Source organism: Triplophysa rosa, linkage group LG1 (assembly GCF_024868665.1).
Source record: "Triplophysa rosa linkage group LG1, Trosa_1v2, whole genome shotgun sequence".
In the NCBI taxonomy this organism is placed as follows: Eukaryota; Metazoa; Chordata; class Actinopteri; order Cypriniformes; family Nemacheilidae; genus Triplophysa; species Triplophysa rosa.
The window spans coordinates 25,489,823-25,515,712 of NC_079890.1; the positions used below are offsets into that span (position 1 = coordinate 25,489,823).

At 39.2% G+C, this 25,890-nt stretch overlaps 1 protein-coding gene across 3 annotated transcripts in view; it reads right to left on the bottom strand.

The window, feature by feature from the left end:
• Nucleotides 1-25,890, bottom strand: part of cdh11 (cadherin 11, type 2, OB-cadherin (osteoblast)) — a 50,867-nt gene that overhangs the window by 20,967 nt on the left and 4,010 nt on the right. Inside the window, exon 1 of one of the 3 annotated variants that reach the window (XM_057337333.1) lies at nucleotides 21,670-21,766. The exons of 1 other annotated variant lie outside the window; for it this stretch is intronic. The gene's annotated coding sequence lies outside the window, so the exon portion shown is untranslated. Of the gene's footprint in view, nucleotides 1-6,302; nucleotides 6,462-21,669; nucleotides 21,767-25,890 lie in introns of those variants that run through there. One more of the 3 variants, XM_057337325.1, reaches the window with a different exon arrangement.

Consider the following 25,890-nt stretch of genomic DNA (forward strand, 5'->3'; position numbering starts at 1 on the left):
TGAATTCTAAAAAGGTGACAAATGTTCATGCCTCTCTCTCCTGTATTGTCTGAAAGGTCTCGGTTATGAATATGCTAACATTCGTGGCCAGGCCTCTTAGTTGTGAGGTAACGGGACAGGATGGAAAACATTGTGCCCTTGCTGACGTTAGTGTCCATGCGGCTATTCCAGCCAGCACTGCACAGCAGAAATGTAACGTCAGTGGAAACTAGTTTCTTATATATGGCACCTAACAGTCGTCCATTCCAGAGTCATTCCAGTCCTCATTTCTCAGACCGATGGTGATGAAGGCCCTTGCGCTTTCTTAATAAAGTCTGCCGCTGTCTCTACAGCTGCTCAGGATGGTGGCACGTGCCCTTGGAGAAGAGAACCGAGTATCACCTTACTAGGGCAAACAAGGCTCAGCATTCTACTTATATTACCTAGAAAGACATGAAGGTTAGCCGCCTAAAGGCAAGAACAAGAGATCACTGCATATACAATGCATACATTGTATTCCCTGAATACCTTGATTTTAGGTGGATGTGAATTGGCCTCAAATTGATGCCTTCATTAGACCACAGAAATAATGAATAGAATGTTTGCGTACATTTAAGACTTATTTTAGTTAGAATCTAAGTGTCGTGTGTAAAAATGCAGATGGCTGTGTATGATTGTGTCTTTGAGTCACTCAACCCAACTGCTAAAGCCCATTAAAGCTTTACTCGTAATTATTAAACACAAGGATCAGCCTTTGCACATGTCTGGTAATGATAATTCCTCTCATTATTCATCTGTCCTAACACATTACCCTCCTGTTTATTCATGCAAGCACAAATATGGAAGTATTAATAACATCTGTAAATCCCCCCAGCCAGCCTGTGTTTTACTGCCATACCTCAAAAAACATATGAAATAAATACATTGTTACAAGATGAAAATGAAAATGTGTTACTTAAAATCTTTTAATGAATGGTTTAAATATACAGAAAGTACAATTTGCATTTTGCAAATGAAAGAAATACATGATTAGTTTCAAGCAATTATCAAGGAAATTACATAAAAGACAACAGATAATCAGTTTGAGACGACGTTCACTATTAAACCTATTTACAGAAATAGCTTGTGCATGGTTGACTTAAAACTATTCAGCAATGAAAGATGATTTCAGCATTCTCTCAGCTGACGCCTTGGATGCCATTTAACACGGTTTCTAATTATTTAAGACGATTGTTTCTTTCTTCTTTTTCTCCTCTTTACACATCAATAACATTCTAATTATGTCTTCAGTTATTACGCTATTCCAATACGCAGATCATAGTTTCACAGTATATCCAAGAATACTAATGACTGGCTTATAAAAACACTGACTAAAGACAGCTGCATCTCCACGGAGCTTCAATCACAGACAAGACACTTCATCCATTATTCAAGTGTACAAGGCTAATAAAGGCCCTGTGTTTTCTATTTTGTCTGGCGCACAAGGCCGCAGAATATTTCTGTCACTGTGGAAGATATGCTTGCGTATTTTCCTTTAAACAGCTCCATTACAAAGAGGTGAATGGTGAGGGCCTGCCAAAGCCTCTCATTCCCAAACCTTTTCATTTCCTGGAAAATGGAGGACTAGTCAGGGCTTTCAGACAGCCGCGTCCCGAAGGATCCGGGGAGCAGGAAACTGCGGTGTCTGGAATTGATTTGAGGCGAAGGGAAAATAAAATACTTGGGATTCTTGAGGTTGGGGGGACAGCAGACAAAAAGTCACAAATCCTACCGAAAGCTATGTATGGAGACGCAGAAGCGAGAAAGAAATGAGGCTATTATATGCCAATGTGACAAAGTTAGGGTGGATTTAGGGAACCGTTTCAAGTCGCAGAGCCCAGGCATCTTATCTGACCTGCCAACTCCAAAATTTAAGTCGCTAGGCATATTTCAATAAAACTCCCTTCTGAATTTCAGCGTCTATTTTATTTAAATCTTTTCTTTATGGCGCTAGCATCTGCAAGCTACTTCAATGCTGAGGCCGCTTGACTGACAGCTTTATTGTTTGACTTTTTCAGAGATGATTGAAAAGCAAATGGTGCATTGATAAACATCACTCGATTTTTTAATACCTTTTCACCGATCTTCACCTCTGAGGAGAGGTTAATTCACTGAATTGGTAAACAGAGAAATTAAACCTCACAGCCAATTTCAATTTCAATAGCATGCACAACGGAAAAGGAAAGAATGAAAATTATTATCTAGCTGCTTTGGCACAGAACGCTTCATATATCAAGTCAATAATTAAATAAATAAACAACAGACGTGTCTTAAAGTATCATGTCCCAGATCATACTCTCCTTGTTTACAAAGTAATCAATAAATATAGACAGAATAAACAGAAAGACCGCCTTATGAATCATCTTTACTCCACCTATAAATAGAGCTCTGTAGCAGTATTAGGCAGAATATATATATATATATATATATTTTTTTTTAAATTCCATCACCAACCAAGAGCAAAGCGACCATCTGACCATCCCAGCTCCAGCTCAGGCAATTCTATGCCCAACCAAGACGGACTACTTGTCACATTAATGCTAAATTTACATCACATGACAGCAGTTTGAAGTTATAGCTGCACTCATTAGTTACATTAGTTAATGCAGTTACATTATGCCACTACTATTTTTCCTGCTTATAACATTCCTCTGTTTTCTGATATCGATCACAAAATAAGACAAAATTAGACCTAAACAGTTTCAACAAATGAAATTTCCTAAATCACAACTAACAAGCTCTCCCTATTTTTTATAAACATATACTCTGTAACTTTTAATCAAAGTCACTGAGTGCAGCAGTGACACATCAGAGGGGACCTGGCCCTCCCGGCTGAGACTGGTTTCTCCCAAGATTTTTTTCTCCATATACTGTATTTATCATTGGAGTTTGGGTTCCTCGCCACATGGCCGCGTTGGCTTTCTCACCGGGAGACTGCTTTTATTAGATATTATTTACTAGAATGATCTTGCTTGTTCTATAAACACCATGCGCTGTACCTTTTCTGTGTTTTTCTTATTTTCTCCTGTAAAGCTGCTTTGGAACAATGCACATTGTGAAATCTAAATACAATTGAATTGAATATATGTGAGGACCAGTAAGATACAATCCAACATGTAAAGTCACAATTTCATTGCTACAGAACAGATCTCATGGGTGCGGGCAGCATACCTGAAACCGTCTGTATGGATGTTAAACAAACACAGAAGACTAAGGCTGAAACGATTCCTCGAGTTACTCGAGTTATTCGAATACAAAAAATCATAGAGGCAATTTTTTTTGCCTCGAAGCTTTGTTTAATCCATTTAACTACAGTACACACGGAGCACTGCGCTTCCCCACGGACCATTGTTACTGACGCACAGCCAGCTAAACTCTATACTGTACGTGTTACAGAGCTCTCAAGTCTCACGCATTCACCGTGAGACACACGCACTTTAGTCTGTTCACATGCTCACAAGTATTTCTCATGCTGATAAATAAGTGATAGCTTATTGAAATGGTGAACTGCTATTTTACTTAGTTTTAGTCTATTTTGCGAGTGAAACTTGTTTTCCAGCTGCATTGAGTCCATAAAACTAGATGCGGACTAGTGGATGCCGAATCCTGTTATTTACACATGCCATCTGGCTGTTCTGCGTGTGTGAGTGAATGAACTGCACAGTTTAACGTGCTACACGATTGTCTCCGTCTGCACTTTATGAAGACATGAACTTCATCTCCAGAGTTACTCTGAGAGTTTATTTCACTAACATTTTCTTGTTTGACTGAAGAAACAGACATACTAAAAAATAAGCGACTTCCGACAACCTGCCAAAATAAAAGTCTGGTTAACTCGGTATTTTATGTGGACAAATATATTACTATTTAATAGTAAAAAAAGAAACTAAAACTAATTTAGATAAACTAAATGCATCATGCATAAGCTGAAGTTAGTTGTTTACCTTTGAAATTATTCTTTCTACTTTTATTAATGTTTCTTATTTATACATTTGTATTATATTGCATTTTGAATGTAATATGGCAATGTAATGTATTAAATGGGTTAACTTTTCACAGATTTCAGCAATAACATTTTTATTTTTTCTAAAAAGGAAACAAATTAGTTGTTCATTTTAAGAGACCTGTCTTATTTTCTCTTGTATATTTAGTATTGCTCTTTAATAAAGAAAAAGTATTTATTATCCGAATACCCGATTAATGGATGGAAAATCAGTAGAATACTTGAGTTACTAAAATAATCGATAGCTGCAGCCCTACAAGAGACGTCAAGGTGATGAGCAGGAAGAAGTTGTGTGTAGGCCAGCAAAAGGGGAAATCAAAAGGAGAGAATATAGAGAGCACTTCACTGCTTCCAATTTCCTCTTATCAATGATGAAGACATTTGAACAGATGACTGTGGCATTGAGCCTATATCCCTAATCCCTCCACAGAGAGGAGAGGTACGGGGAGCTGGGACTGAACCTGACACCAAAACAGACACAAAAGCATTTGTCATTTCCCCAACCTCCTCCTAAACCAGAGGTTCTCAACTGAGGGGGCAGAGCCTACTAGGAAGCCTCAGAACATATTTTTAGGGAACCAAAAAGTTATTTTAAGTGACTTAACATGATTTATTTAAATGACTTAACTGATATTATTCAAGGGACTTAAAATGAAATAAAAAAAATGAAATAAAGATCGAATTAATAAAATCTGCAAAAAACATAAATACAAGCATCAATATGTACTGTATAAGAATGTACATGCACTGCTAAGCTCCTACTCCCAGTTTTTAAATATAATAGTAAAATATACTTTGACTTTTCAAATTGGAACATCCTGTTTTTTATCTTTTTTTTAATAGAATTATTTACTCATGTTTCTCTTATAGACGTTAGTCAAAAGTTACTAGAAAATTATATTCTGAACAATATCTGAGGAGCTTTTATGGCCTTTCCCAGCAGCCCTCCTTTAAAAGATAAAAATTAATTACTGTGTTAAAAACCTTGAAATAAATCATGATGAATTATTGTAGTGTATTGACAGAGTTAGTTTCTGTTAATAAAAAGCTTGAAAACTGTGTATCATTTCAACAGGAGTACAAAAGAAAACCAAACATCACTGATTCATGACATCAGATTCAGAATATTTGCATTATAGCAAATAAGTCAGTTGCATGAAAAAAATCCTTTTGTGTCACAGGGATCTGGAATGACATGAGAGTGGGTAAATAATGACATAGCATTCCATTTTAGGTGATCTCTTCTTTTAAACTGATACAATATCAGAAAAAACAACAACAATAGCAAAAACTGCAGAGTCTGAGTTTTGTCCCCGAAAAAAACATTAAGCTGCTTTTGGAACATTTGTGAGGGCATTACAGAGAATGCATCTGTCTCTCAACACGAACAATTTGAAGCTCAAGCTTCCCTCTTACTACGGCTTAGAGACCCTGAGAGGTGGTTAAAACAGGAAGATGCCTGTCCTCAATCCTCCAACCCAATCCACCCCTGTCATGCACAGCTGACTCAACAAAGATGCTCTGTCTTCCTTAAAACATCTAGTGACAACTGCCTACCAGCAGGACTCCGTTGAGACAGCCGCAAGCCACCGATTAGGTGTAAATGATTCAAAATGGGAGAAGGGATTGATATAATAACACTAACCTTAGACCCGTGGACCGGCAGGGAGTAAACAAAAAGAAAATGTAGACAGAGGGACACAATCCTACATGCCATCTATCGTTCCAGGACCTTGTGCTTTAGAGCAGGGGTCATTAATAAGTGCTGCATTTTTCGATCCGCATGCTAGTGAATAATACACATCTAACTCTGTAGATCTTTGGCTTAATGAGCCACATTAGTTTAATATTTTGTTTGTCAAGACATTTTGGGATAAGGTAAATGTATTGAGAGCTACACATTTTCACAATGTAGGACATTAAAGTGCTTAAAGGTGTCACATACTACATATAGTCACACACACCAGTTGCAAATATGTGCTTCCCGGAGTCGGAGGTCATTTAAAAGCTTTTAAAGAGGACTGGTACAAGACTTAGCCTTTTAAAGCGGCCCTAACACACGCGGTTTCTGCCAATCTCATATTAATCTTGAGTACCTATAGAGTAGTATTGCATACTTCGTATCTTCAAAGAGTATTTAGTTTGATCACATTTCTAAAAGATAGATTCAGCTTTACGATGTTTTCTGAAAGCATACAGCGCGTGCGGGGGGATGGTGTAGGCTGAACTAAAGCACTTGCGCACCCATTGCCAACAAAACACAAACATCAGTTTCACTCACCGCATGCGGTTCATGTCCGGCATCTTTTAGAGCTGGGACGGCTCCATATATCAGTTTCAAATGATCTCCAAATCCAGCGTTATATCCACCGTTTATATAACATCCATCACCCAAATGCAGTGAACAAACAAACACCTGAACTTCGCGAACGTATGCTCTCTCTCTCTCTCTCCTGCACACAAGTGAAAGTGACATCTGCGCATGCTCCTTCTCCTGATCTCCTTGCTGCCGCGTGGGCGTGCCGCATGCTTTTCTGGGAGAATTGTCCAATAAGGGACTAAGAAAAATTGTTGCGAAACAGTTTTATATGTTCGAAAAAAAAATTCCGAAACCTCTACGATCGCTGGGGGAGTGTATCGAGCACAGAAATACTACGTAATATGCCCAACTTGTTTTTTGGCAAGTTGATCATGTTAAGCATGAGAAGACAGCACGTTTAACATTGTAAAGAAGTCAGAAAGCATGGCACACCGTTGCACCACCCCTTTAATACTCTCTTCTATTAGAGATTAGTTTTTCCTATCCAATCCAATACTGAATAGAGTGTATCTGCCTGAATATCTCATCCACTGCTTTTTTAACCTATACATTATGACCTTTGCAGACATACACACATCCGACACGAATGTGAATGCGCCTGACACAATCCGCCATTTCAAGAGCAGCACAAAGGTGGCTGGCCTGCCCGGTTGATTTTGAACGGAGTTGCCCAGGCCCCAGTGCACATGGTCACACTCACTGGGCAGCGGTGGAAATTAAGAAGATAGTTATTTGACAGGTACTGAAGGAAGAAGGGCAATCCTTTCTTTATTCTAGCAATGGGAAAATGAGATTGTTAATCCTCTGGGATTTACATTTGTTTTCTGTATCTCTAAATTTGATTCCCCAGGGATTAATGAACCATCATAATCCCATGACAACAGAGTTCCGCTTTCTTTATTCATTTATCCGGGCCTCTTTATTTATTTATTTGCTATAGTCCAGATTATTTAAGATCCTACTGCAGGGAGATTTCAAATTTGGACACAGAAACTGCACTTTTTGTTTTGCATTATATAAACTATAAAGCTACTGTACAGTAGAAAGTGCACTACTTGAAAGAATAATGCTTCACATACTTACCTAAACGTAAATTATGTATTATAAAACGGTCAGTTCTGGTCCTTGATTCTGATTGACTGAGCCGAGTTCTAAACCGTTATAAAATACCCCGATTTATAACGGCTGACTGCCTTACATAGCCTAAATATCACTTTATTTACTTTATTTTATGATTAGCCCTTAGCTGTTATAAAATGCACTGTAACCCACTGCTTCGCGGGGCTTATTGCTTTATTAGACTCTGTCAGGGCTTCTAGTGTTGTAGGCTAACCGGTATGTTTCAAGTGTACAAATTTGATAAAAGTGCCACAAATATCAGCAATTGCTTTGAACTGCTGCACCACAATAGATTTGTCATTTCTGTATCTCAGTTTAATCAGAACTCATGCTTACGATCAATAGTTCCAGTGAGTATGAAAAACACCCACAGAATATCAAGCATACTGTAAAATTCTTCCCGGGCTGCTGATTTGGATGAATGGGAGGCAAATTATCTATTTATGGCGATAAACTAAGAACTAGTTGGAAGAAGATCTGTCTTCTACCATGGCAACAAGACAATAAATCTAGTCTTTCAACCCGCGAGTCTAGAACTAAATTTATAATCCCCATCTAAAATCCAGAAGCCTTGGTATTTCGTTTCGATACCTAGAATGTGTGCCAAGCTAATGCTGGGTCCCTTGGTCAAACGGTTAAAGACAAGAGAATCATCTGCACACAAAGAGAGAGAGTCCTTTATAAATGTCAGGCACGCTGATTTATACCACTCAAGAGCCAGGGTCAGGGGTTAAAACTCAGAGGGGGGCTAACTGCTGCAATGTTGTCATTAGCATCCAACTCCCAGGGCATTTGCCTAATCCAGGGATCTCTCTTCTTTCGTTTTTTTTCTCACATTGTAGACAACACGGGATTAGAGGCTGCTCACACTCATGACGTATGGCAAAGCTAGGCCACGAGCCATGATAAAAATTACGCTGAAAAAATATCCCCAGCTCTAACATAAGAGCACACGGCTGCCTGAAAAACCATGTCAAGGTGCATTATTGCACATTGCTTTGCATTTCTCACATGTGATGAGAACTGTCACATATTGATGCAATAAAATAATGCGAGGGGAACGCTCGCATACCCGCAGGAGTCATTGTCACAACATCGGTATGAAGTGCACATTTTTAAACCATATGGCATTTTCGTGTATCACAAATCATTCTGTCACAATAAATAAATCAACAACTGCTTTTTCTTTGGTGTACAAGGGAAACTGAACCGAGGGGTATATTTACATCAAACATCTGACAATGCAATGCATCTTTATAATGCAAGTTTTTCTAGTGCAGTCCACTTGAGTGTGTAAAAAAACAATGCTTTCTCTGTCAACTTCTGTGTGAGATTGCATCATTTTGTAACATGTGATATCATGACTAAAGTTAGCTAATTCCACTGGGATCCATGAACCTTCGAGTTCGATTATTCCCAAGTTTTTTTCACAGCATGCAGAGATTAGTCATCTTGGCACTCTCAAAATGCCATTTCTAAAAATCTTGTCTGTCGCAAAAAGGACGAGAATATACGTGAGAATAAGAGCGAGCCGCAGAAAATGTCAGTCACGTGCATAATAATGGCAGCAGTCCTCCCATGAATTTCACAGACTCTGTCTGTGTGAATCCTTTTGGCAAACCTTTTTTTGTGAGGGTTCCACAGGGGCTGTTTGATTCACAAAGGTCATGCTGAGAAAAAAACGTACAATTCTATCCCAGGTTCCCAAGCAGAAAAATCATTTAGTTAAATGGACGAGTGTGCCTTCAAGCCGCATGATGTTGGAAGTTGTATAAGTGTTGCATCTAACAGGACCGGGGAAACGGCTGCTGTGTTGGCCACGTTGACCAGTACGTCCAATTTAGGATCGTATTGCATAGTTCCATTATTTAGGTTTTTCTGTCCTTGTACAAATATTGATCCTAACAATTTTCTCTGGTACTTTCATACTTCACATTCTCTTTATTTTTTTATTTAAAACAAAAACTTCATGGAGTTGTAGGCTGAACTATCCCTATTATCACAGCTAAGTATGTGCACCATCCCAGAAAACCTTCCTGACAAATATATCACACAATAAGTGCTTGTTATGACAAACTGGAGAAATGCTTGGTCTCATAGCCAATTAGGAATGGGAAAGCACCGTGGAGGGGAACTCGCTATACCCCTTCGATCCTTACACTGCTAGAACAGCGGATGAAGATGGAAAAAGGTTAAAGTATTAAATGCTATATGCTCTGGGCCTGCAAATGACTTCTGGTGACATATTGAATTTCATTTAGTGCTACGCTAGCATCAAATCAACTTTGGGAGCTGGGAGGCAGACTCACAGTCACTGCTCTGAACCGCCGGAATATCAATGATGGCCGTTGATTCAGTACAGTAATGAGAGTGCATGAGAAATGGGCTCTCGGTAGAACGTACTAGAGGATGGGCACAACGGGGTTTTGAATTAGCAGACGTATCAGCCATCATCAAGAAATATGACCTTCTTTGCTAGTCTATAAGCAGATGTTCTGTCTGTAAAACAGTTGAAAATTCACTGTGTGACAAGCTGGAAGAAAATGTTGCCTTTTATCATTCATTGATCAAGTCTGTTTTGCCATTTTTAAAAGGTGAATATACCCACAGGTGTAAATATTTGGGTGAAAAAAAAAGCTTTTTGTGTAGCATAATATTTCTTGTTTTTTTACAAGGTCTAAATGTCTGCCAGGTTATTTTGGGACCTTCGACTGTGTAGAGCTTTTCTAGGAAAGCCATTTAGAGACTGAACGTCTTGGAACTTTAATTGAATATTCCTAGTCTAGACTTACAAATGCATGTAAAAAATATCTGCCAGCACATATATCCAATCACAGCCCATTGAGTTTTGCTGCTCCCCAGCTGCAAGACTGCAAATCTTAAGGCATGAGAAGGGTAATTAACAGCCTAGTCGTGAAGCCTGGCAGAGCAAGTTATCCTCGTAATTACAGCAAGTGGGACCTCTGATCAGCCGTCTGCTTGAAACAAATTCTTCAGCTATCCTTCACGTTCAACCTGTCAAAAACTAGCAAACAGGCATATGGAATACATAGAGAGGGATCTCTGTAACTAACAGTATTTTGCTATTTCACACAATGTGTGCGTGTGGCTGAAAGCTCTGTCTCGTATAGAATTTAATCTGCAACAGTCATTGCGTCCAAAACACTGTGGGACTGTCTGAAAAGGGCCTAAGCAAATGAGGACAAACGATGGAATTGGGTTTGGACAAACATGGGGCACGGGTGAACAGATTAGGCCTGTTTATGGGGTAAATATGCAGGTCACAGCTGCGGGGAGGCGATGCCACAGTTTTCATCTTTGAAACACGTGACACAGCCTCCAGCCAGACGTTACTGTTATTTGTTGCAGGAATGTCAGAAAGAACTAAATTACTTATGCTCAAAGCTGTATGTTTCCAGGAATTATGGGGACAGATATGAATGTAATGCTCCTTCTTTTTGCGTATTTTTCTTCATAATTTATTATTGCTGTCTAATTACCACCATTTGAAGTATATCTGTTCTGAATATAAATGACCAGAAACGTCTCTTAGATGAAAATAGAAAAAATGGATATTAAAGATGTATGATGGAAAGCAACAGAATACCAAAGTCCAAATACGATCGAAGCAACATAATAAAACCACCCTTAAAGGGTTTGTCGAGAGCGAGAGCACTCCTACTTTGGCCGCAAACAACACTGTCTGGGCCTGATTTCCAACACTTCAAAAGAGACAAGGGGGAACAAAGCAAATTAATAAGCATCCACAAGCAAACATGCATGCCGCCCAAGTGGCCCAACACAGGCAGCACAAAAAACAATAACCGCCGCCCAATCCCCCACAAGCACAAGCTGGTGCAATCAAAAGCTTCTTCAGACGCAAGAATGACAGACGCATCTATTGGCTGTTCACAAGAGTATCACAATGGTTTAACCTGCATCTGAGACGGAGAGAACCGAAAAAAACTACAGACTGCTTAACTGTGGTCTTCTGAGATTTATTTTTATCAAATATATCATACTATAGTTAGTAAAGGGATAGTTCACCAAAAAATAAAAATTCTATCAACATTTACTCAAGTTCGAGGGCCCCGAAGAGTTCCAAATCTGTATACATTATTTTCTGTTGAACACAGGGAAAGATATTTGGAAGATTTCTTGGACCCCATTGACTACCATAGTAGGAAAAATTACTTTATTATTTTGTTCTGTTGAACACAAAGGAAGATATTTTGAAGAATGTAGGACAGCAAACAGTTCTGGGGCACTTTTGGTTACTATTGTAATTTTTCCTACTATGGTAGTCAATGGGGTCCAAGAACTGTTTGGTTACAAGCATTCATCCAAATATCTTTCTCTGTGTTCAACCAAACAAAGAAATTTGGGAACAACTAGAGAGTTTTCATTTTTGGGTGAACTATCCCTTTAAAATAATAGATACTGTATATAGGGCTGTCACGATTATAAAATAATCGTCTCATCGCGATTGTTTGACCTCATCGCGATGGATTCAGATCATCGCAATTATTGCACATCTCTATAAAAGACACTAGGGGGAGCTGTAGTGCATCTGCATATTGCATATTTTATTGTATATATTGTAACTAAAGCATGGTAATACTTGTAAAATGTACCACCACAACACAATCACTTAAAAAAAAAAAAACTAAAGCATATACCATAAAAATAACCTGCAGTACAATTTAATATTATTTCACTGTGAAAACCAGTCTACCAAAATCTCATTAAAATAGAAGTAAACTTCTATTGTAGTCTTGCAAGTGAGAAAAAACAGACTAGAAGCATTTCTATGATTGATAGCATTTTAACGGTGGCTTCAATTCACTCCTCATCAATTTACTTAATTTACAAGTATTTGGCGATTGTATTATTGACAGGTAAAAGCCTAAACCTTAAAGAGCAGATTTCATGAATCTCATAAAATTACCGGCATTGCAGTGTGTAACGTAGCTTTCATTCAATTTTGACGATCTGCAAAGTTGTTATTCCAAAAAGTCCATGATAAATTAAGATATTAGCTTCCAAAGTAAGGAGTCGACTCCGAACCGCCCAAACAAATCATTAGGCTTTCGAATCTTTTGAGTGTAACATCGATACGTCACAGTGTAACGCATCAGCACAATCCCTGCCTTCCCGCGAAACAGAAATACTCTGACCTGCCCACTAGCACTTCAGGTAGTATTGCGTATAATACATGTTGAGGAGACGCTGTGTTTTGTGCTGTGAACGCAAATGTACTTTGTTTTCGCTGCCAAAAGATGACGATGTGAACTGTGAAGGATCAGTGGTTACATTGTTTTTCCAAGATACCACTGCAGTACAATTCCAACCTTGTGTAATGTGCTCGTCATTTTACCGATGACTGCTTCTCAAATTTTGGCGAGTTCAACGCGAGATTTGCCAGCCGCTTGACCCTTAAAGATAAGTCAATACCAACTTTATTTGGACTAACAAGCGTCTCAGAACCACAAGCTGTAAGTATGATAAATACGTTATGTGTACATGTTAAATTGAGTGCTTACAATATATGTTAAAGTAATTGTGCTAATCCGTGTTGTATATTTAGTACAGCTGTAGGTTTCCAGGTAAACAACGTATAACAGTGTTACAGTTTTAATAATCCAACTCTTACCTAATAATGTGGCGGTTATTGTAGACTGTTGTCGTTCTACATGTCGTAGTATTGTACAAACTGTATCCCTTTATCGTTTAGTCACGGTAGCACTTTGCTAACTTGTCTCACATTATGGTTTTGTCAAATGTGCAAAGTTAAGGTGTGGTCACGATCCCCTTCAAACAAAACGGTTTGTTTGTCATTATTTTAAAAACGGACTGCAGCACTATATAATTTTATTATGTAAAGGTGTGTGCATTATCTTTGGAAGCTCTCGCTAACTTGCTCAGTTACTCCTTTCTGTATAATCAAAGTAATGATCAATTTTTGGATAGAGCTGTTGTTGTTCGCCCACAGCTATGACGAAAAAAGATCAATAGGAAACAATAGTCTGAATGGTTTATGAAGATAGATGGTGTACATGTGATATGGTAATACTGATGCCATTTTTACACACAGCGTCTTTGTTTACAAAAACCTTCCTGAGATAAGATCTGTGGTAATGGGCGTTTCGTTTCTGACACGCAGTGTATAAAGAAAGACCAATCACAACTGATTGGGCCAGTTGGCCAATCGGAGTACACTGGACTCGCGGTAGGGAGGAGCTTAGAGAAGCGGAAAATTTGAACAGCTTCGGAAGAATCGTTTAGGGATCTTTGAGAAATGGATAGATACTAAATGCTTATTTTAAGAAAATAGCACAGTTTTTTAACTTTGAAGCATTTGAACATGTTGTTGGGGACTCTAATACAACATTAGGACACTTACAAAAACCTTTAAACCTGCTCTTTAAATATATGACCCATTTTTTTCTGATGTATTTCCAAGAAAAAGAACATAGTCTTTATATTCAGAACAATATGGTCATTTCAAAGCTGAATAAAAAATGTATGAGAATTAAAAGTCAAAGCTCTAAAACAGACAATTAATCGTCATAATCGCAATGATTTATTAGACAATTAATCGTCAGCCAAATTTCATAATCGTGACAGCCCAAACTGTATATATGTATTATTGATTGTTATTGATTTTCTTTATATGAATATAGTGAATTGTGTACATATGCTCACATGTTTGTGTGTGTGTGCACGCGCTCTATATACTAAATGATTTATAAATTAATTTCAAATGTATAATTTTATATATTACAAGAGAAGTGACTACAGTAATTGAACTTTGCAATTCTATCACTCTTTTTTCAAATTATAATATGAATACAATCTGTAAAATCTCAACAAGAGACACATTTTAAAGCTACTGTATTTATGTAAGAATTTTTTTACCTGCAATTTTGAAAAGTTTAGGACACTTAATAATTTAAAGAGCCATGGAAACTCAAAAGAACAATAGAATGTATTCTGATCGTCAAAGAATGATAAATGCAGACCAGGAAGTCACCTTCTTCTCTCATCTGAATCTAGAATAGCCTTATTCACCTCTAACTATACATATTCAATGAATTGTTGATAAGAAAGAAGTTGTACAAGTCAAGCCATATTCTGGCAGCTGTGTTTTTCTGTGTCCTGTATGGGAGACAACCGTGGGGTGAAATGAGTGGCTGATGAATGGCTATCCCCTTTTCACAGCTAGTCATCTATTCTTCTTTTCATTTCTTTTCCAGACCATTTTTCTCCCCAAGAGGAATCTCAAATCAGGGTGCAAGTAATGAGTTTGTCCCTGATGCATCACCACCACCAGCGTCAAAACCACAGCGTTTGCACCCGTCATTTTCTTCTCGGTGAGAAGGTGACACAGACCCAGCCTGGCACAAGCATGCGGGTTATATGTCTGTCTGTGAGTGTGCACTTGTGTGTCTGAGTGCAACAACAAAAGGTCAAAAAAACAGTTATTGCATTGGTAATGTACAGTATGTAAAAGTGGAGAGCCGCGGAAGCTTAAGGAGACCACGGGGTCAACGGAACGCTTTCCCCTCTGAATGCTGATATTCCTGGCACCACTCCTCTCTCGAGGGTGATGTTTATGGATAAGCTCTTGAATATGTATTCTTCAGATTATGAAATGTGCCTTTGAACGACTGTCCTTTATTTCCTTCAAAAGAGGTCACTGACCCCCCGTCGCTGACAGTTACCTGACTCGATTCGAAATTAAATCACTCCACTTTCCATCCTTGACTGTCATTTATTTTGCAGAAGAGGCTCCTAGTGCATCGTATTACCGTCGTAAAACCCGCAATTGAGGGAAATTCAATACGCTTTTAACATGCATTTGGCCTCTACTGGACCAGTGTCACATTTGCTATTGTATCTAAGTGATAAAAAAGCAATGTTTCTGTTGGCAGGGATTTTCCTGCATAGAGAAATTGGAGGCGGCCGCCTCCGTCAAATGTCGTGCCGCCTCAGGCTCTCGCAAAAATTATGTTGCGAGTCTTCACAAGAAATGCTGCGTACATTTAACAGACTGTCATTTGTAACTGCAGTTGCGACATTACGCCACAGTGGAGGCGCTGTTTCGTTATCAGCACACTGAGGCGCTAAAAAGAGTTGCAGAACAAGAGCCAGCCTGTGTTTCACGGCTATTTGTTTTGCATCCAAGTACGTTTAATTTCTTAAAATTTCTTAAATTAACATGACGTACATCATTGTAATGTCTTCAGCTGTGCAGTTGGATCGTTGAATCAGCGTATACTGTACACAGCGAGTTTGCCAGTATGAATGCACATTGCGTTCACACAAATGACTCATTTGAACCGATTCATTTAAACTATTGAACTTTTCAGTCACTAGCGAATATAAGAGATTCTTGAATCATTTAAAGTGAACCACAGAGAATGCAAGATGTGAATGAGCTTTGCTCATTTAGAAAGACTGGTTAATTCAGTTGGCTATTGAAAAGTTAGTTGAACATGATAAAAAAAGGCTTAATTTGAATAAAAAAACATTTCTGTTTGGTTGAATAAAAGTAGTGTTTTATATAACTTAATAATTGTCATTTTTATCTAATTTTATTAGAACTTTTAATATGTCAAACTCAAAGTCACTTTGGTTAAGCCACTTAAAGGTACGGTAGGCCTACGTGTGTGTGTACAAGATCGGGATGGCACCACCTCCGCCTCATTTTTAGCCAGGAAAAACCCTGCTGTTGGTGTGCGAAAAAAAGAACGCACATGGAATTATTGCAGTTCCACCTATCTGACCCTAATTTTGTAAATCATTAGGTTTTTATTATTTGTCTATAGTTCTTCAGATCAAACTGCAAATGATTTTCTACACTCTGGTGCTTTCTAATAGGATTTGTGCAGCAGCATATTTGATTGTAGTAATCTATTTACAGAAATCTTTAGAAACGACGAGAGCTTAAGAACAGGCTGTGAAAATTGAAAATTGCTATTAAATGGGGCTTTGTGCCAGCACATCATTGATGCCCTGTTTACATAGCCAAGGTGCACCCTGATAAAAACATCATTAATAGAAAAAACGGGCCACGGAACGAGCCCAGTGATACATGGGAGATAAACCCATATTTAGATAGGCCGTTAGATAAGTAAAGGACATCGGAAAAACGATCTGTCTTCAAGCTGAAATGAGCATTAATATTGCGATAAGCCCAAAGCAAGCCTCACAACATCACAATTAAGCTGTCAATACAAACCTTGTGATTAATTAGCACTTGAACTTTCATGCTTTCAGTGCATTATGGGTACCAAACATCATCTCGCGGAGATAAGGCGTCACCCCTTTTCTTATGAAAAGAACATTCTATTTTTCTTCTTCCCCTGGCCGTTGTCATTGGAAAGTGACCTATAGAATTCATTTTTTATTTATTTACGAGTTTTTTTTATTTGCTCCGTTTCTTCCAGCGCTCAAAAGCTGCGAGCAGTTGAATGGTTATCTTGATAAGAGTAGGCCCTGAGCTGCATGCGCTGTGACAGCCTCCAATGAATATCAAGTGACGTGAGTCAGAGTCTGCAGCCATTCTGGAGGGGATAAAAAAAAACCTTCCATTATAATCGCCACCTCCTTTTAAACAGCCATTACCTCTTGGCGCGGTAGCCAAAGGTGAGGTAAGGGTACTGACATACACCCGCTGCTGCTCGCCAAATTAAAAGAGGCTACGCCGTGCATTTGTGAATGCTAAAGGTATCAGGGAAGATCAATGTGTATTAAACTCGTCCACACTGACTACCCAGGCAATGTAATCCTTGTGCAAACAATTATTTGTAACAAGTAAAAAAGATAATTAAATAAAGCATCAACAGTGATAAAATGGGGGGCAAAAGTATGTAGGCTATGCTGCTGAGGAGATATTTAAAGGTTCTGTGTATAACCCACTCATGGACGCACTGCTAATCAGCAACGGTTGAGCCTCATTCATCAAAGCATGGCCGCTCACACCCCTCACTCGTGGGGGAGAGGCAGCTGTAACTACCAATGTGTGCTGCATACTGTGGCTAATGACTAAATCTGTCATTTTCAGCATTATAAAGGTTCTTTATGCTTATAAACTCCATCAAGGTTGATTAGTTGTGGTGTGCTAGATCCACTGTGAAATAAGCTGCTCGCTCAAAGATTTCAGCAGATTCGTCGCCATTCTGCCCGGCATTTCCCTCTCTTTATACTTGCTTTTGAATCTCGACTTCTCTTTTTTTCCTCTGGTCGCTTAATGACTCTCCCTGACATTCCCTGCCCACGTCTTTCTTTCTACAATCATTTGCCCCATTATTAGGCATACTACAGTATGGAATAATTCATGAAATGAATTATTCCAATGGTTTAATGAAAGTGAGCTGAGCCTTGCATATTCTTCGCCATTATGTCAGTATAGACAGTAATCTTCCATGCTGACAGTAAGAAGTCAGTGATAATGAGAGAATATATTACACTGAACGCTCCATGTGTAAACTCAATATATAATGCACATTTGAGCTGTCCTCTCTCTCTCTCCGTTCCTCTTTACTATAAAAATCTGTACACACCAGCTGCTTTCAAATGAACAAAAATCCTATACTTTCCGTTCATGGGCTGGGCAGACCTCTTGCATTTCTCCACAGATTTAAGTGTCTTTTCAAAGTTTTATCCCTGGATTCAGTGAGGTGCCACTAGCCAGTCATAATCTGTTATTGTGTGCCTGAAACCATGTGTGATTAATTTCTCTTTTAAATGAACCGTCCAGGCCGGTTTGGCATTGGGGCCGTGATGGAGCCGCACAATAAATGGTTTATGTCATGGCTTTTGTCAAGCGCCTTTCCCCCGCAGCCTCGCTCTGTAATTGAAAAGCCACCTCCAACAGAGGGACTGAGAGACTGTGTTTGCTGCATACTGACGACGGAGAACGAAGGGAAAATGGTCCGAGAGGGTCTTACCATCTCAGCGCGAGCAGCTACCCGACAGGATTTCTACGGACACCTGCACTGACCCACAATGACCCACTGGGTGCCCTCCCTCCATACAATACCGTGTTCTGTTCAGGCTGGGCGGGAGGTGGAAAAACTGAATGACTAACATTGTTAATGCCAAGCTTTGTGTTAGTATCAGATGACTTCATTGTGAATTTGATTTAATCTTGGTGGCGACTATATCTGTCAGCGTGGCCTCAAGAGGCATGAAAATCTCGCTCTTTTTCACCCCTCTGCCTCTGTTCTTAGCCCCAGGTTTTGCTTTGCTTGCATTCAGGGTTGTGATAAATGATAGCATCTGCCTGCCTTCTTCCCCACCTGCATTTGGATACTCAGCCGGTCCTTGCTGGGACGGCGCTGGTGTTTTGAGCACTGGGCATGGACAAAGAAAACATACATTTTACAGAAAGAAAAAACTGGGTGCCAGAAAAAACTTTAACTATAGTTTTACAATTTGCTATGTAATTGCATGATTGTTTATGTCTTTACCATCATGTACCAGTGTAGTGCCAATAGGGTAATGCAATACGGTACATTTTATGACATTGTTTAAAGAAACTTTTGTTTAAAAAAAACAGTTGAATCCCCATGTTGTTTTTGTCCAAAATCATTGAGAATATTCTGATTCTTAACTACACTCCATCCTTTTCTATTCTTCTAAATGTATCTTCACTATTTTGAATGCATATCATACAAAAGACAAGCCGAAAGAAAACGCGACACATCCGCAACCCAGAGCTACTGCCCTGTCTATCCGTCCATCACTTCCAGCGACGATAAGCTGTACATCAAATAGCCCACAGAAGCATAGAAACACCTCCAAGTTAAGAAGTTATAGAATTATCAGCTTTCATGCAACTCAAAATATCCCATTTCCTTTACTTCGAAAGCAGCTCGGAGCTGTGCTTATGAAATCCCCCATTTGTGTGCATGTGGTGACGCACATGCTTCATTTCTACTTTAAGACACTTCTGAGAAACAATACACTGGCTCACCCTCAACTGTCCCCGAATATAACACACTGCGGAGTTTTGCACTCAAAGCAAAGCACATTTCTGGCTCCGACGTTTCAACGGCAATTGTTCTTCACACAGTCTGGGCTTGAGATCCAGCATGAAGAAATGAAGTCATGGTGTCAAATGATTCTAGTATAATACGCATGTAAAAAGTCATGCCAGGGAGGACGTGATGCAATTTATAAGAAATTTTTAAAAGTTTCTATGCAGCACACATGGTCACGGTCACTGCTTTGATACTTCAATACGCTAGGTTTACTTCTGTTACCAAGGAAAGCCATTCAAACACAGACGGCTGTCAGGTCAACAATCATGCAAATATGCATCAAAGAAAACTGGCTTTGCTCTGGGTTAAAGGGGACAAATTATCAGCAAACCGTGGTGGAGACTGTACGGATGAGAATCATTCTGGCACAAAAAGAAAAGCAATTTGCATGACAGTTACAGGAATTGTAGACTGTTTGCTTTTCATGGGAGTGGTGGGCTGATTTGTATGGGATGTCTCTAGGTTAGGGCCCCTGTACACTGCACTCTCCTGGTCGCTCAGCAGGGGCCGGGCATCTCCATTACCAGCTGGTGTGGCTTTACGACACCAGGCTAACTGTCATGTTAATGAATGCTTTGCTGGCCTTTACTGGGCCTTGTGTCCTTGTGAAAGTGACAAGCAGTGTTCAGCCCTTTACCGTTCTCATTGAAAAGGCCATTTCATCCCTTCTCCCGCAACAGTTGTAGTGCTAATGTTTAACAGCCTAATTAGAAAGCGACCGCTTTCCTTAAAAGACTGTCCACCCATGGGCCACCCACAATGTCAGACAGCTGGAAACAATTTCTGCCTTACTGTAACCTACAAACCCCAACAAACAAGGGTCAACAGGATGTGGACACCCTTGCTTTAAATTATAACAATTAAAACCTCAGGCTGGACAAGTCTCCGAGGCCCCAAACTATTTACAACCGAGTTGGTCCGTGACAGAAAGAGGTTTAAAAAGAGCCTTCCTGACACAACAGAATTTACAGGTGTGAAATTAAATGTAATTTGGCATCACGGTGACCAAAACTAAAATGCCTTAAAGGGGTCATATGACACAGCTAAAACGAATATTATCGTTTGTTTTAGATGTAATGCAATGTGTATACACGATTTAAGGTTCAAAAACGCTGTATTTTCCACATACCGTGCATGTTTGTATCTCCTCTTTGCCCCGCCTCTCTGAAGCGAGGTATGCTATGATTGGCCAGTTAACCAGTGCGTAGTGATTGGTCGAATACTGCAAGCGTGTGACGGAAATATAACGCCTCTTACCATATTTGGAACATCAGGTGCCCAAACAATTGTACCGACAGATATGCCCACCTTACTTGAGTACACATTTGGGCGGTCTTAGTCAAATCATACCACAAACTGATGTAGATTTGTGGGGGTGTGGTTAAATGAGGCGTTTCAGGCAGGTCTGGGTGAGTATTCGCTTTTAGATAGAATGCATCTTTTGTTCCGACACTTTAAAATTTGCAATTTTACATGTCTAATACATGCATGGGCAACTTATAACACACCAAAGACACAGAAAAACACATATTCGCGCCATATGACCCCTTTAATGCATTTTGCTAATAAAAGGTAAAGAATGATTCAGAAGGGCTGTAAGCAATGGAAAAGCTGTTGCATCAAAGACAAACAACCCCGCAAGTGGAATGAAAATGTCCGCTCTACGGTGGTAACATTGCAAAGCTGGAAGATTCCTAAGGGTGCTTGAGTGTGAATGGGTTCACTGATGCAAACCTACATTGACAAGCACTAAGATGGGCCTAGATGGAGGGAAAAACGCTTCCCTTCTGTTAATTCTGTTATTATTTTTATATTAATATATATTATTTTGTAAAAATATAAATGTAACGTGTAAAGATATAAATGTAAATGATATATATAATATTTCTAAATTTCTATGTAATGTATTTATTATACAGCTATATATAAAGTAAAATAAAATAATGAAAGAATAAATTGACAAAAATATATACAACAGTCTTAAACATATACACACACGTGTCTTTATGTATTATAAGAAAAATTATCATTATTATTTCAGAATAAAAATAAATACTTAAAATAGTATTCATTCTGATCACTGTTTTTTGGCTACGTCTCTTCATTTTGTCAATGAATGTCTCTTTTCAATCACAAAGATAACCTGCATGATAACTTACAGAAACTTTTTGGTCTTCCGTGATGCCGTGATAGCGTCTGTCCGCTAGTCTTTGAGCTCTCGCCGGCAAGGCAGAAGACTGAATCCACCATTGTGGCTGCCTGATAAAGAGATTAGGGCACTGTGAAAGGAGGCGGGACAGCATCTCTCTGCATCTGAGATGCTTAGCTGAAAGGCCCATTGTAGGCCCAGTACACATCCTGCCTTCCCAGAGTACTTGACAAGCAAAACAGCCAACAACAGAATTCCTGTGTCAAACAAAACGCTCCTTGTCGGCCCAAAGGTTTATCTGCCTCATTTACAAATGTATGCCTTTGTGACCAAACCGCCTCCCATTAACCGAGCCACTAGAATGAGAGCTAAATAAATTATTCACTCGTTTCATGCTATTTTTGATGATCTCAGGGTTAAAAAGGAAAATTACGTGAATTGCGTTTCAAGAGATGGACCGACTGAATGGCCCTCTCTTAAAAAGTCAATAAGAAGAAAATCCAAGCCCGCAGAACATGTGCTGGGATTGTTCTCCTCTTTTCAGCGTAACTTCATTTTAGCCGAAAATTCCGATTAGCATATCACGTCAAAAGAGTTTATACATTACAGAACACCAGATGTTCCAATCCAACTGAGTTCATGCACATTTTCTTTTTCGTTCTTTCTTTTTTTTATAATTATTCATCCTTATTGATTTACTTGCAATTTTCCTCTGAGGAAATGAGGTCTTCAGATTGTTATATTTAGATAAATACATGTTATCAATCATGCATCTTGTCCAATTATAATTCCCTGAGAGGTATAAAAGAGCAGATAAAATCATTTACATATCTTTTCAAGGCTTTGGATACTGGCAGAGAAAGGGCCACATCACACACTGGATCTGTGGCCCTGCGCTCGGCTAAAGTAAACAAACTACTGATTACGAGTCCCTGAGCTTATTTTTGTATTATAATTCGTCTGCGGCAGAATTCCAGCCAAAAGTTAAAATGAGACCTTGGAGATCTGGATATCAAGGCTATGACTGCCAAGGACCATGTAAGGCTATCAATGTACTTGTTAAGATTCTAGTAACAAAAGCTTAAATTCTCACTTTTTTTTGGTTTTTGGAATTCTTTATATGAAAAACAGGAAACATTTAACCAATCTAAAAAAATATTGGGGTATTTAACCAATTCCTTTGGCCCTTAAAAAAGTAGTTCACTTTCAAAATAAATTTTCATGATAATTTACCCCCATGTCATCCAAGATGTTTATGTATTTGTTTCTTTAGTCGAAAAGAAATTAAGGTTTTTAATGAAAACATTCCAGGAGTTTTCTCCATAGTGGACTTCAATGGACTCCAAACGGTTGAAGGTCAAAATTACAGTTTCAGTGCAGCTTCAAAGGGCTTTAAACAATACCAGACGATGAATAAGGAATAACTTGCGAGTTCAACTTGTAAACACTGACTCGGTACTTCCGCCTACGTCAAGCGTGACCTTTTCAACTTAATTATGTATTACGCGAAGTCATGAACGCGCATCGCAGAACAGAGCAAAGCGAGCATTTGTGTTTATAAAGCATATACATTTTTTTTATCTTTTTTTAGAAAATGACCGATCGTTTCACTAGATAAGACCCTTATTCATCGCCTGGTATCGTTTAAAGCCCTTTGAAGCTGCACTGAAACTGTAATTTTGACCTTCAACCGTTTGGAGTCCATTGAAGTCCACTATATGGAGAAAACTCCTGGAATGTTTTCATCAAAAAACTTAATTTCTTTTCGACTAAAGAAACAAATACATAAACATCTTGGATGACATGGGGGTGAGTAAATTATCATGAAAATTTATTTTGAAAGTGAACTACTCCTTTAACCTTTCACATTATGTGTTCGATAAACCTAGTTTTCTTTCACAGTTTGGGAGCTTGGAAATTGAACGGCTGTTACTTCCAGGCTTTCCCCTGTTCTGTTGGTAACTGAGTTGTAATTACCCTGCTTGTTATTCACTTTTGACAAAGCCCCAGTGGTGCTAGATTTGGATTCCTTGTTTTCTCTGAGAGACCCAGCCAAAAGCTAGTACTGTAGCCAGGTCTTTAGAGAAGGGTGCCCATCAGATGGTCAGTGGAATGGAACATATAGCCTAATTCTTCACACACCATTGTGTCAGCTTAGGGATTAAAAGGATGAATATTTTATCGAGGCCGCCGAAAATGGCCAGGACTACACAAAACTGAAGTGCTAAATTTGGAAGGTGATCGGTTATGTCTTTCACCGCCAAAAGAAATGACCGTGTCATTGGAGGGCCAAAAAAATAAAAGAACAAAAAACAAGCAAACACAAAGCTCTGCTGAGAAGAAATATCCTGTGCGCCCATCCATAACCATACACATCACGCATGTCAAATTCATTTTGTTGGGATGGATTTTCTCTGTCTTTCATCAGATAGGAAAAACAGGTGGTAGAGGGCGGATGAGTGACAGAAAAAGGCCTGATGAGGTGGTAATACAACATGAAAAAAGCTCAGGTTATGGCTGAGTGGAGATCAGGGCTGGGAGTGAATGGGCTGAATTCTGACGAAGGTTGGCGGAGATAGCGGGAGCGAGAGAGTGGGCAAGAGTGATGAAGAGAAATAAGAGATGACTGACTGAGATAGACAGGGGAAAGTTCAGACTCTTCTCTCGCAGCCTGTCTGACATTTACAGGGCCTGTTTGAAGGAATGAAGCTGGAGGAATCTCTTGACCTCTAGTTCATTACAAGTCCAAAAGACACCCCACCACATTAAATATTGAGAACAGGTGAGGCGGCGGCATTGAGGAAATACAGCACACTGAAAGGACAGCAAGCAATGAGAGATCCACTGAACTGAGAACGCCAATGCACTTTACCTCCCCCTGTCTGCAGCAAACTTTGAATCCAATTTCATGCCCCACGTCTTGAACTGAGCTAATTTTAAGACATTCCCTTTCACTATTTTGTTTCTGCATATCCATAATCTGAAGCAAGATTCATTACCATTAAGTAGGAAGCAATAAGCCAAATGAACGTTGCTACAAAAGCTCACGTTCTAGCAAAGCGGTTGCAAACCATAAGAGACAACTAGCCTACGTGACAAATACCAGGCATTAGCCGCTGTTGTCATGCCTGGCACTCTCTGTTTCTTTCCCTTTCCTTTCGTTCTGGTAATTTTAGGCAATAGATAAATATTTAAAGACATTATAACGCCATGATGCCCCACGCATTTAAACACATGTCGAGTGAAATTACAACGATCGGATTGTTATTCTAGGTGTGTTCCTCCTGTTCTTTCATTACATTCCAAGACTTAATTAGACGAAAGAACAATGAGTATACATCTCAGGGAAAAGTTTAATTGCACCGCATCATCGTACATTGCCAATAGCACAGCGCAGGATAAAAGGAAGAGAGCATGTGTAAGTATTAGCGTATTATGCAAATACATCACCATATGCCACCAGATAATGAACCCCGTGCACTTAACGCTCTGATTGCTGGCTATGGGTGATCTGTAAATTAAAAGATGTTTGTTCACTTTCAGAAGGAAAACGAGGATGTGTGCCTGATCTATTTCTATCTATTTCTGTCGCCGTGCTCTTTCTGATTGGTCTACGTGGAACATTGTTTTAGGGGTATTGAATATTAGAGGGATGCACATTGTGATTGCGCAGGGCTTAAACAGGGGTAACCCAACAATTAGCTTTATTGTAGATGCAAAGAAGGAGTAATGGAGCGTGTCATTGCAGATCAGTTCATCCGCCCACCCCTCTTCCACTTAAAAGAACTGCAATGTGCAACCGACAGCACCATTACCAGACGGCTGGTGTGAGGTCTAACAAATAAGCATTTATTGACCAACCAGGAAGAGCACCTGAATGAATTTTAGTTTTAGTAATGGGAAATGCAGAGAAGACCATATCCATGCAATCTCATATTGCTTCCCCTGCAAGTGCAGGAAAAAACTGATTTGTTTTGTGCTCTCCTGTATTATGATACATCACATTATGACATCAGCAGGCACATGAACAAGTCTTTAGTGGTATTCTTGGGGACTAAGGCACATCTTTTAATGAATACACTATAAAAGAAAAGGTTACACGTTTCATGTCTAATTGCGCAGGGTGGAAATGGGTTCAGAATAATGCTGTCTGCTGTTTTGTGGCCAGGCAAGCCTGGGAGAAGTGTCAAGCCTATTAGTTCTCTTAAACCTAAGCAATCACTTATGAACA